This window comes from Scyliorhinus canicula, chromosome 7 (assembly GCF_902713615.1).
Source record: "Scyliorhinus canicula chromosome 7, sScyCan1.1, whole genome shotgun sequence".
NCBI lineage: Eukaryota > Metazoa > Chordata > Chondrichthyes > Carcharhiniformes > Scyliorhinidae > Scyliorhinus > Scyliorhinus canicula.
In genome coordinates, this window is record NC_052152.1 from 134,668,586 (window position 1) to 134,681,529 (window position 12,944).

Below are 12,944 nucleotides of genomic sequence, written 5' to 3' on the forward strand. Positions count from 1 at the left end.
AAGTGTGCAGAGTATGCAGCAATACCCAGTGATTGCAGCATAACTTTGGGAGCGCTCGGTTTCGCTTTAATTAATGTTGACAGCGAAAGGTCGCCAGGCACCGCTTTGCAACAGGGAGATGATAGACAGGCAGAGGGACCAATCGGAACCCAAAGCGGGGTGAGCGGGGGCGGTACTTGCTCGCAGGCTGGGCCAATGAGAAGGCCGGGCTGGGTGTGGAGTCCCGCCTTGCCGACAGGGATATGAGCTGAAGGCGCGGGGAGAGTGAGAGCGGAACAGAGGCAGAACTGGAGAGGAGACTGCAGCAGGAGCTCAGGTAACACAGGCAGGTTGAAGGTATCCCTGGATATTAATCATGTCTTCCCCCTCTCATCCACCCTCCTCTTCACATTCACCCCATCCGTAGTAATGCAGCTGTGTCAGCGAGGAGACACTTGGAGGATGCAAATTGTTCTTTTTAATGAATTTAATTCAACAGCAACTGTTCTTCAAAACGAGCAAACAAATGCGCATCTTTAATTGCCCCAAGAGGCATTTAGTGCCAGCAAGATAAATCATGCCCTGATATTGTTTGTTTGTCCTTATTAGATAAAGTTTGTCTTTTTTTCTGAAAAAGGAAAGGAATAAGCCTGACCTCAGGGAGGCAGAACAGGGTGGCCTTGGGATGGCGATATTAGCACAAAGAGAATGAATAAGCATGCAGAGGAATTATCATTTAATTAGATGAAAACAAGAGTGTAAGTGTAGTCACAGTGAGGACTGCAGAATGATTCATACCTGCGAGAGGGAGGCAGAAGCTGTTTTGCAGCCATATGGAGAGACTGGTGCTGAAAAAATCCACACCAGCTCTTAGATGCAGCATTTTAAAAATGCATTCTTTTCCTCTAAGTGTGCATGTCGTACAGGCTATTTGAAAGGATCATTTTCCAAGTGCAACAGTTTTATTTTCTGATTTTTTTGGGGGGTGTACATGTGAAAGATTCTATGAGGACAGTACCCAGTTGAAGACTGAATCCATCGTGTGTGAAAGAAGGTGATGAGCATAGAGCGTGCTATAGTTTAAATATTCCAATGATGACCCTGAAGTGTGGAAAGTATTTTATGTGCCTCTTACTTTCTCAAGGTTTTTCCTTTTTTTGTCCGATGTGCCATACCACCATTTTGAAAATATCTGCATGGGGGGCTGAGTTTCAAATATAATTTGAGTACACCCCCTTCAGGAATGGTGTAGCTTCCGTGAAAGAGTACAGGACTCGCTGGGTGAGGGGGTAAAGGGGGCCAAGGTGATGGTTCCACAGCACTGGCACATTCATTGAATCTTCTGATTTCCCACATGGCCAGACCGCCCCTGTTCTCCATCAATCACTTTTAAATACCACCAGTTGATCTGCCATGACCTTGCATTTGGGGAATGATGATCAGTTGTAATCTTCACGTGAGGTCAGGTTAGATGGTGGAGGATGATTTGTACGAAGCCATGCAATCTGTCTTTATTTCTGTGTTGCCTATGTCAATTCCCATGCATGCATTTATCAAAATAAACTTGTGCTATACTGTCAATGATCCTGTAGTGCCTCCCATAGTGGGAGGGTGTACTTACAGTATTGTAAGTTTCCATAGGTGTTTTTCCATTATAAATGTAGATGCAGGAGGTATTTGTAATGGAGAAAAAATTGATGCGCAGTGGGAAGAGCAGATATTTAAAAATTAAATTTTAGGTGATGGGCCTCGACTCCTTTAGTGCAGGTTAGTACCAAGATTAAAAGAGTGAAAGAAAAATTGAAGTAAATTAGGAAGTAGTGATTTAGATGATATCAAGCTTGACTGATAATGGAATGAGGGGGATGACGAGTGCAAACATTTTTCAGATGGTGGAGAAGTGTGAATTACCAGTATGAGGTAATTTGGTCTCAATGTGGTGTGTGAATTCAGGAATAGCGCTTGTAGGCAGATGTATCTGTAGCTTGGAGGAACAAGGTGGTTCATTCAGAACTTCACATTCAATATAATATTAGTATTTTTGGTCTAGGAGGTAACGAGGAGGCCAAAATAGTATTAAAAATTATGACCGAGAGAGGGGGAGAAAAACGTTGGTAGTTGAAAGGAACATTGATTAAAAGAGCACATTCTTTTTCTTGTTTTTTAAGAAAGAATGCAAGAGGTGCTGAACTACCTTTGATTTTGGAACAATGCTTGGAACCTGGAAAAGATTTGAGAGAAAGAAAGAAATGCATTTTTGAGTGGAAACGATGTTCCTAACACGCGGGTGAAAACTGCAAGCCTTGAAGTCAGATTTAGAGAAGGAGTTTGGAATTCACTGATATTATTCTGCGATGTGTTGGAAGACACCGACATGTGATTTTTAAAAAAACTAATGATTCTTTGAGACATTGTGCTCCTCCACTTTGATGTTCATCTAGTAGAGAAATCTTAGAACAAAAATCATGGGCGGGATTCGCCGCCGGTGGGATGCTCCGTTTTGCCGGTAGCCTCGGTGTTTCCCGACAGCGTGTGGCTGTCCCACAATGGGAAACCCTATTGACTGGCCGGCGTAAAGGAGAATTCCGCCGGTGGGTTGAGGCAGAAATGTGGCGGGGCTGGGAATCCTGCTGAATAATCTTAAAATTTGGTGTGCTGGCAGGGAACACTGGCAGTTTAGTTCAGTTGGCTGGACAGTTGTTTTGTGATGCAGAGCGAGGCCAACAGAGCGGGTTCAATTACCGTACTGGCTGAGGTTATTCAACCTTGCCCCTCGCCTGGGGTGTGGGGATCCTCAGGTTAAACCACCACCAGCCAGCTCTCCCTCTCAAAGGGGAAAGCAGCCTCTGGTCATCTGGGACTATGGCTTACACCCTAAAGGGTGGTGGAACTATTTCCTTTACATACCTCCTCGACCAAAAATATCCATCCCCCCCCCCCCCCCCCCCCCCCCCCCCCCCCAATGCTGTCACTGGGGTAAATAAAATTTTTAAAATCAATATTAGAAATTGGTAGATTATTTTAAGAGTTACAGAACTAAGTTGGGTACTTGGCATTATGATTGTGATAATTGAAATGGTGGAACAGACTCGAGTGGTTAACTGGCCTCCAGTTCCTGTGTTGGTAACTAGGATGTAATGCCTGCATTTAATGACTTTCCTTTCTGGCTAGGAAGCAGGTGATGCCAACTTCCCAGCCTTTCACCCATATGCCCATTTTTTTTATATGAGAGGCAAAGCTGTGAGTGCTGACATGCTGCTTGCCTGCGTGGGGAGTGAGAACCAAGACAAACTCTGAAGCATGTCTTTAATTGACGTTCACATACAGGGGCTTTAATGTTGTAGTTTTCTAGTGATCATAAGTATGAATCCTTGTTAATTCTAGGCCTCTGGCACCCCAGAGGAGCACAGGAAGCAAGTTATAATTCTCCAGCTGTTGCTGTGCTTGGCTCCAGTCAGCTATACTTGAGCTACTCGCTCAGAAGAGTAGAATTTTCTTTCATTTTTCACCAATTATTTTTTCTCCTCTTCTGGAGGTTTTGACTTCTTATTTGTCGTCCACTGGTATCTTGCCTAAGTGGCCGTTATTTATTTGTATGCCTCCCAAATGAAGCCTCTGGCCAAAGGGATTATACTTTGGCTGAGCTCAATCCTGTGTTTGCCTCATGTCCCCAAGCTCACACTTCCAGCTGAGTATGTAGTACACTCCCCTTCTGAGTCAGATTGTTGTGGGTTCAATTCTTACTGCAGAGACTCTTAACACACGAGCAAAATAGTGCAGGAGTGCTTTACGGTCAGAGGCGATGCTGTCTTTCGGCCGTTGAACTAAGGTTCTGCCTTTCCCCTCAGATGATCATGAAGGATGGCGTGACAGTATTTTGAAGAGAAGCAGAGGCATTCTCTCTGGTTCCTTTGATCAATCATTCAACCAACATCACTGATACAAATTATCTGGTCATGATCACAATGTTGTTTGTGGGAGCCTGCTGTGCTTAAACTTGGCTGCCGTATTTCCTGCAATACAGCAGTAAACTCATCACAAAGGTACTTAATTGGCGGCAAAACACTTCTGTGCATCCTGAGGTTACGAAAGGTGCTGTATGAATGTAATTATTTTCCTTCTTTGTAGATTGCTGGATTGTGATGTGCAGGAATCTTGGTTGTTTGTGCTTTTTATGGTTGTTTTATTTCGACAACTGTTGGATTATCTTTCAGAATTTCTTTTTGAAGGGCAGCACGGTGGTGCAGTGGTGAGCATTGCTGCCTCATGACGCCGAGGTCCCAGGTTCGATCGCGGCTGTGGGTCACTGCCTGTGTGGAGTTTGCACATTCTCCCCGTGTTTGTGTGGGTTTCGCTAACACAACCCAAAGATGTGCAGGGTAGGTGGATTGGCCATGATAAATTATCCCTTAATTGAATAAAATGAATTGGGTACACTAAATTTATTTTTTAAAAAAAGAATTTATTTTTGAGGGGAGAGAAAGAGAAAGCCTGTTAAGACCATTTCTATCTGAAAGTCAAAGACAGGGTACATCGACTCACAGGAACTGCGGTGTTGACTGTTTCCCCCAGCAAACAGAGGACCGTTAAATTCCTCCATTCTGTGTTCTGTTGAATCCAGGAATCTTTTATAATGGGAGTGAATGCTCCTTTGGAATTCCTAATTTGGATGAAGACATCTATCCGGAATTCATTGTAAAAATGTTAATAGGATTTCAAGGGAGTTGCGTGCCATTTGATTTGGCAGTTTTCTTGGCTGATGTCATTTGAATCTCTAGCCAGAACTTTTACATTATTGTTTGTTATAGACATTGTGAGAGTATGAATGCCTCTTTTCTCTTCCTAGTTTTCCCCGGGACCATGTGTGCAAACTGTAGATGAGTGACAGGCACCCGATCTGCGTTTGGAGCCCTGCCAATCCTACTCTTGTATGGGTAGCTAGGAGGCAAGAAACAATTGCCCAAAGATGACACTTTCTATTTTATATCTCCACCCACCCCCTTCACCTCCGAATTGCAGAGACCCTGAACTCTGGGGCTTGTACCCCATACCTGCCGTGTGTGCAACTTGGCACTCTGAGCAAAATGGCAGTCTTTGCACACTGTTTCATGTGTGCTTTTATTCTACCCTGTGCTTGTACTGCAGCTTCTTTTTTCTATAGCACGGTCGCTTGTCTTGTGTATAATACACATGCAGGGAATTTATATAATTGGCCACTTTCCCATTTTCTTTCCTGCTCTTCCACCTACTGGCAAATGCAGTGAAACTCCAGGCTCCCTGGACAGCCGTCATTTAAAAAAAAATAATTTTTCAGCTCCCACACACTGCAAAAACAGACTTTTATTATAGTAATGTAGCTGCTGAAGCATTACCTTTAATTAGTTTATGACTAAAACTAGGGAATATGGTTTCAGAATCACAGGGTCACTCATTGTAAGAATGAGATGAGGAGGAGTTTCCTCTATTGAGGGTTGTGAATCTCTGGAATCCTGTACCCCAGGGTGCTGTGGAGACTTGAGACGTTGGATATATTCAAGTCATTTTTTTAACTATTGGTGAACAGGTTGGAAAGTGGTGTTGAGGCCAAGGATCAGTCAGGATATTGAATGGCTTGAGCGGCTCTTGATGTCTCGGATGCCTGTCTCTTATTTTCTTAAGCTACATTTTTCAAATTCCGTTTCTTGTTTTTTCTCCTCATTCTTACTGTTTTATATTTGTCTTAATATTTCCTGTTTTTTTTTGTTAAAACCACAAGCCATTTTATTTCAATTTCTTAAACAAAAGCAAATTACTGTGGAAACCTTAAAAACCTGGAATTAAATGTAGCGAGCGCCGGAAATACTCAGGAGGTTAGATAGCATCTTGTGGAGAGAGAGAGTTAATCGTTTCAGGTCAATGTCCTTTCATCAGAATTGGAGGATGTTCGAGAGTTAATAGTTTTGATCAAGTGCAGAGCTCGGGGAAAGAACCGACAGGGAGCCTGTGATAGGGCATGAGTTATTAAATTGCAAAAGTGACGGTGAAGAGCAAAGAGAATTGATGAATAGATAAATTATAGGGGGAAAAAAAAGGAGGAAAAGGAAGACTTGGTATTTGCACAGCTCTTTTCACAACTCCCAAGGACCTTTACAACCAGATGAATACTTTCTGTAGTAGTTGCTGCAGTAATGTAGGAAATGTTGCATCCAATTTCTGCAAAGCAAGCTCCCACAAACAGCAATGTGATTGATAACGATCAGATAATCAGTTGTGGTGACATTAGTAGAAGGAGAAATGTTGTTCTGAACAATAAGAAGTTCCCCTGCTCGTCTTTGAAATTCTGCTACAGAGGTGGTATGAGATTTGTTGATGATGAGGGGTGGGGGAGTGCATCAGCTTGAAGTTGTCATTAGTCCCTTATTATGATGAATACTGAGATATGGAGCTTATTGCTGGCGGGAGTGGTTGAGGCACAGATTATTGCACCTTTAGAGTAAGTAGTCTTGGATCAGTGACAACCTCTTCAGGCAAAAAATAGTGGGTTTGAGAACCACTGCAAAGAATCGAACACAAATTCTAGGCTGACACTCGTGCAATACTGAGGGAGTGCTTCACTGTCGGAGGTGCCGTCATTCTGAGTCCTTGCCTGCCCTTGGGTGGCTGTAACAAGAGTCAATGGCACTGTTTTAGAAGAAGGGCAGGGGAGTTATCCTGGTATCTTGAATAGTAATTATCCATCAACCAACATCATTCATAACGGATTGCAGCTACAGTGTCTCAGAACCGGCAACCTCGGGGCTGAGTCCAAGCCCTATTTCTAGATCTTACTGGATTTGGGACACTGCCTGTACCTGTATCTGGTTATTATCATATTTCTCTTTATGGCAGCTTACTGTGTGAAAATTGGCTGCCTGTGTTACAGAGTGGCTGCAAATACTTAATTGGCTTGAAAACACTTTGGGACAAGTGAAGTTCGTGAAAGGCACTATACAAATTCATGTCTTTCTTTACGTAGATAAATATTCAGAAGTACAGGAGGGTACACAATAGCAGGAAAATAGCTCCCCAGTGTTTTGAATTGCTCAATCAAAGATAAACATGTTTGGTTCTTTCTGTGCTTAAAGCTTGCATTGTCCCAGTCTATGTGACATTGCTAACTTAATTAATCTACATAATGTGATGTGCTGGGAATATAGCAGAGGCCAGTCAGCAGCTGTACCACTTGGGATGCGCTTCCTCCTTCAGGACTGGTGAAAAAGCCTCGCCTTTTATCGTCCTTTTGAGAACAATTTTCTATTGTGGACTTGTTATGTGGAATTTGTCCAGATTTGTTTCAAACATCAGCATCCAGCCAGCAGAAAGCATCTTTGTTGAGTATCCTCCTAGGTTAGATTTGCATTCGGTGCCTCGACAAGTAAAGCATCAGTCTCTCAGCTGACTAGTAGCTCCTTCTTTGGCGCGTTGTCAGTTTTGACCTTTGCTCCTTTGAAGCCCCTGGGGACCTTTTTACTATGTTTAAAGCAGTTTGCAAGGAGTTCCTGGCGTGTTCACTGTTGTACTTCTTTCCCTGGAAGCCAGATATTCAGTAAAAGGGTGAAAATCCGACCTCAACAACTTAAAACCTTTTTGCTCCTCCATGCCTGTTTTGATTGGTAGGAAGCAAATTATTTGTGTCTTTTTAGATGGCTTCTCTCTTGATAAAGAATGGATGGTGTCCTCTCCCAAGTCTTCACCTCTCTGAGCTATGTTCCGATATTGTGCAACAGCTGAGGCTCAAGTGGGGAAGGGTATGAAAAGTCTTCCTGTGTGGATGACCTTGGTTCCAACACTACAGATGAAAGTGGGCTGGGGTGATTATGCAAATAGCCACGTGCTGATCCAGGAAGAATCAGACTGAGATTTTCTCAGAATTGTGCTGATATTGTTAGAAATGCTGCAGTTCAGCAAATTTTAAATCAACTGCAATAAACATCTGCATTTAGAAAGCTCACTACTCGAACCACGCTGGTTAGCTTGGTCTTTGATAAATTGCAATTCCGTTGGATCGGAAGGGAAAGAGAGTGTAGTCCATGAAGCACAGGAATCCAAATTAGCAGTCCGGTCAGAATTGTTTTTGTTCAGGATTTGGGTGTTGGTTGGAAGTAAAGAGGAAACTGGTGAAGTGTTCCTAGACCTCATTGGCATGATTAACAATGTGATATGTTTGCACATTGTGCGAGTTCTTTACTATGACAGTGTCTATTAATTCATTGCACAAATGCTATTACACGGCATCGTGCAGCTTGCATATTGAATAACAGTATCTTGTACTCTCATGAATGTACAAGATTGAGCGGTGAACTGATCGAGGTGTTCGTTATGAGGGGGGAAAAAAATCAGTAGGATTGATAAGAGTATTTTTTCATTGTGGCGAGGAGGTAGTAAAGGGCATGATTTTTAAACATTATAGCTCGGCCCATACAGGAATGAATTCAGAAGCATTTCTTCATTCGCAGGGGAGTATAAATGTGGGACTAGCTTCCTGCAAAAGATTATGCATGATTGATCAATTGAAGATTTCAATACTGAGATCAATAGACAAGGAAATGGAATTGAGGTACAGATCATTACTGATCAGTTTGAATGATGGAATGTGATTGAGGGGCTCAATTGACTAGCCCCGATGTCTATGCTGGATTCCTCTAGAATCCTGTTTAGCGTGGTGGCTGTTGAACCTGGGAATAAGGTAAGGTAAAATCACCATAGGCTTGCTTTCCCTTTTTGAGGGGGATAGCTGACAGGTGGTGATTTAACCTGAGGATCACCATAAGGTTGAGAAGGCAGGGCCTTCATGAATAACCTCAGCCAGTACAGGAATTGAACCCATGCTGCTGGCCTTGCTCTGCATCGCAAACCAGCTGTCTAGCCAAGTGAGCTAAACTGGACCCCCATCGATCTGTGGAATATATTTCTATCCAATCCAGCAGTTGGGATGTGGCCATTTCCAGTTTCACTGCGTTCACTATGTGCTCAGCTGAAGGCCCATGGAATGTTTCCACCTATAGCAGCAAAGGTCCCTCAAAGAAAATTATCCCCCTGTTTGCGCTCCCTATTAATTATCCCTATTAATGAGGTTTGAGACTTAAAGGAGCATTTTGCTGAGTGCCTGCGTGGCTGCATTCCAGATAGGGCAAAGTTTCTGAAGTTAAGACCTTTCAGCCAATGTAGACCGAGAGACTGGTAACTGCAAAAACCCCTCGGACTGTGGGCTTAATCCTAACTATGTACCTGTTGAAGCATCTCCAGAGTGCTACATGACTAATGTATTTAGTTGGAACCAAATTGTACTTCCTGTAACAAAAATATTGAAATATTTATAATCGTCTCATTACTGAATTGAAGCTCCTCCGAGTGAATCTTAATCTCTGTAGAAAATGTGAATATCATTGCACTTTACTGTTTATGACAATTTGAAATATTTTGTAACGTTTCTTTCATATATTTTATGAATAAAGTATATGTGGTGATATGCATCACTGTAAATACACAAAGGGTTAATGTAAATACACTACGACTAAGTAAATACTAGAGGGAGCATCAGGACATGCAGACATACAGCTAATGAACACATAGAATGGGCAACTATCAATGGGCAGTCAAGACACCCAGAGGTGACACTGCCACAAGGGGACATTACACAACCCATATATAAGGACAGGACACACATGCTCTGTCTCTTTCCACAGGCAACACTTGGAGAGTAGGACAGGGGCAGATCAGAAGCATCACACCCATCACATGGCTTAGAGCAGACTAGTTAGTTAGACTGGGTTACTATAGAAAGATTAGCAGGAGAGTCAAACTCATAGAGAACTGTGCTAATGGTTCAATAAATCACATTGAACTTACTTCATAGTCTGGAGTATCTTTTGGTCAAAGCTGCATCGAGTTGCAGCCTGTGTTATCCCAGAGTACATAACACAACAGTATATATTTGCAAAAAAAAAAAAAAAAGCTGGTCGATAAAGGAAAGCCCCTGATTTTCCTCCATTCATTTAACTGGGGGAATTAGGTGGGTTCATTACAATGTGCAAGAAAGACTTGTGCTCCGTCCATAATCTCAGGACATCCTAAAGTGCTTTATAACCAAGAATGTATGGTGGGAAGTGTAGCAATCAATTTGTACACAAGCGGTGATTAAATAAATGACCAGGTAATATTTTGAAGTGTTATTCGAGGGATAAATGTTGGTGAGGGCAGCAGGAGAGCACCCCCCCCCCCCCCCCCCCCCCCCAAAAGTTGTCCCCTTCAACTAGTGGTTTAGGATATTTTTTAATGTCCACCTGAGATGGTAAATGAGGCCTTGATCTAACGTTGCATCATGAAGGTGCAGCACTCCCTCAGCAGTCTCTGGAGTGCTACTTTAACCCATCACCTCCTGACTGGAGGCCAAAGTACTACCGAGTCAAAGCTGACACAGGAGGCTTTCTAATATCAGCTGTGTCCAGGGGCAAACCCAGGAAAATCTTCCCTATTAACTGTTGAGGATATCAATTTTTATGATTGTGAGATTAAAACCTACAAGAGCTTTGAGCCTCGAATCTACTATAATTGCTTCTGGTTTTGGTTCTGGCTAAAATTGTGCATGATATTAGATCATGAGGTGATTTAATAGAGCTGTTCAAAAGTGATGCAAGTGATTTCCAGGAACAGCTCGCTGGTATTGTGTGTTCCAATGACACGTAGCGAGTGCCACAAAGCAGGAAGGGAAGGGCTAAGATCTCCCATTCCCGCTCCGATTCCAGTCTGAGCCACAATGAGCCCACTTTTAGTCAGGGGAACTGACATTGTGCAGGGTGATACCTCCTCTGCCCAGCCAAAGAGGATGATGATGGCAGTTGCTTGCTCAACGTGTCAGCTTAGAAACCCATTGGGGGGGTTCTGGAGGTGTTGACCAGGGCCACACGCCTTCCTCCAGTGACTTGATTCTTCACTGACATTGCACGTCAGCAGGCCTGTCAAACATGAAGTGCTCATAGCTGTGCCCTGGTCTTGTTGGCGGCTGGAAGTAGAACCATTGGATAGCAGCTAAATGTGAGAACCATGACCCTTTCTCTTTAACCACCACCTAATTGGCCAGCTGGGAGCATTGCAATGAGGCCAATTGCAAAGCTCCAACTAGCTGAAACCAGTTACTTCAGCACAGATCCTGGGATGTTCTGCACTCTGTGGGTCAGTACTAAATTTAGGCAGTGTCTTATCGGGGGCTCCAAAGAATAAAAATTCATTGAAATAATGTAACTAAGATCAGTATGACCATGAGAGTGTGCATTTAATGCCCAGTCTTGTAAAAGATGCTTTTCTTTTTCAATTCTTGTACTGAATCCTAATTAAAATATGAATTGATGTTCCAACAAAATGATGGAATTGCAAACACTACAGTGATAAATCCAGAATATTACTATTTTCTAAAAACGTTTTTAAGAATGCCTTATTTTTTTTTTTACAATTAAGGGCCACACAGTAGTACAGTGGTTAGCACAGTTGCTTCACAGCTCCACGGTCCCAGGTTTGATTCCTGGCTTGGGTCACTGTCTGTGTGGAGTCTGCACGTTTCCCCAGTGTCTGCGTGGGTTTCCTCCGGGTGCTCCGGTTTCCTCCCACAGTCCAAAGACGTGCAGGCTAGGTGGATTGGCCATGCTAAATTGCCCTTAATGTCCAAAAAGGTTAGGTGGGGTTACGGGGATAGGGTGGAGACGTGGGCTTAAGTAGGGTGCTCTTTCCAAGGGCCGGTGCAGACTCGATGTACCGAATGGCTCCTTCTGCACTGTAAATTCTATGATCTATGGGACAATTTAGTGTGGCCAATCCACCTTGTGCATCATTTCTATTGTGGGGGAGAGACCCAAGCAGACACGGGGAGAATGTGCAAATTCCACACGGACAGTTACCCGGAGCTGGGATTGAACCTGGGTCATCGTTGCCATGAGAGAATATGACCATGTTAACTGGCTGCAACCCAGATCAGAACCATTTGTTTAAAATAAAAATGTTTTCTATAAATATGGCATCTGTCCTTGTTTTCCCTCTGCAATTGTTTGTTTTCCCCCAGGATATTTCTAATCTTGGTGAGCATGAGCAATTCTCAAATTCCTTCTAAATATAAAAATATAATCCTGCATTTAGCTTTGTTTAAGCTGCTGCTTCCCTGAAATTCTAACTGATTTTCAAAAATACACACTGGACTGGATGCAGTGCATCAGGCAGTGGCATTTCACCTCTGGAAGTAGAGTTCAAATATTGCCCAGATTAATGGGATGAAAGCACTTTTCTATGCCGGGGGTAAAAGTTCAACACAAGCAGTTCATTCAGTTCTTAGAAGCCTCGGGCCATCTGCACAAACCAATCCTGAATTCGGCAAAAACCATCAGATGTGACTTGGGAAGGCCTGGTGTGGGAAATAGAGCAATTACCAATGCATTTTCTCAGAGAGATCGGGAACCTTTAGCTTTGTGTAACAGAGTTAAAGCAGCTTTGGTGTACGTGACCCTGCAATACTTCGACTTTAATGGTGATGGGTTCCTCTGAAAGAAAGATGTTGCCTATCCTGCATAATAATAATAATAACCTTTTTTATTATTGTCACAAGTAACCTTACATTAATACTGCAATGAAGTTACTGAGAAAATCACCGAGTCGCAACATTCCGGCACCAGTTCGGATACACTGAGGGAGAATTCAAAATGTCCAAATTACCTAATAGCACGTCTTTTGGGACTTGTGGGAGGAAACCGGAGAAGCCGGAGGAAATCCACGCCGACCTGGGGAGAACGTGTAGACTCCGCACAGACAGCGACCCAAGCCGGGAATTGAACCTGGGACCCTGGCGCTGTGAAGCAACAGTACTAACCATTGTACTACCGTGCCGCCCACATGTCCCTCAATTATCTGTAAAGGTAAGGGGGCTGATTTAGCTCCATTGGCTAAACAGCTAATTCATGATGCAG

At 43.2% G+C, this 12,944-nt stretch overlaps 1 protein-coding gene across 5 annotated transcripts in view; it reads left to right on the forward strand.

Moving 5' to 3' along the window:
- The first annotated feature begins 233 nt into the window (after positions 1-233).
- LOC119969395 (engulfment and cell motility protein 2) overlaps positions 234-12,944 on the forward strand; it is a 242,824-nt gene continuing 230,113 nt past the window's right edge. For 4 of the 5 annotated variants that reach the window (XM_038802980.1, XM_038802983.1, XM_038802982.1 and 1 more), the window contains exon 1: positions 234-316. The gene's annotated coding sequence lies outside the window, so the exon portion shown is untranslated. The remainder of the gene's footprint in view (positions 317-12,944) is intronic. The other variant, XM_038802981.1, reaches the window with a different exon arrangement.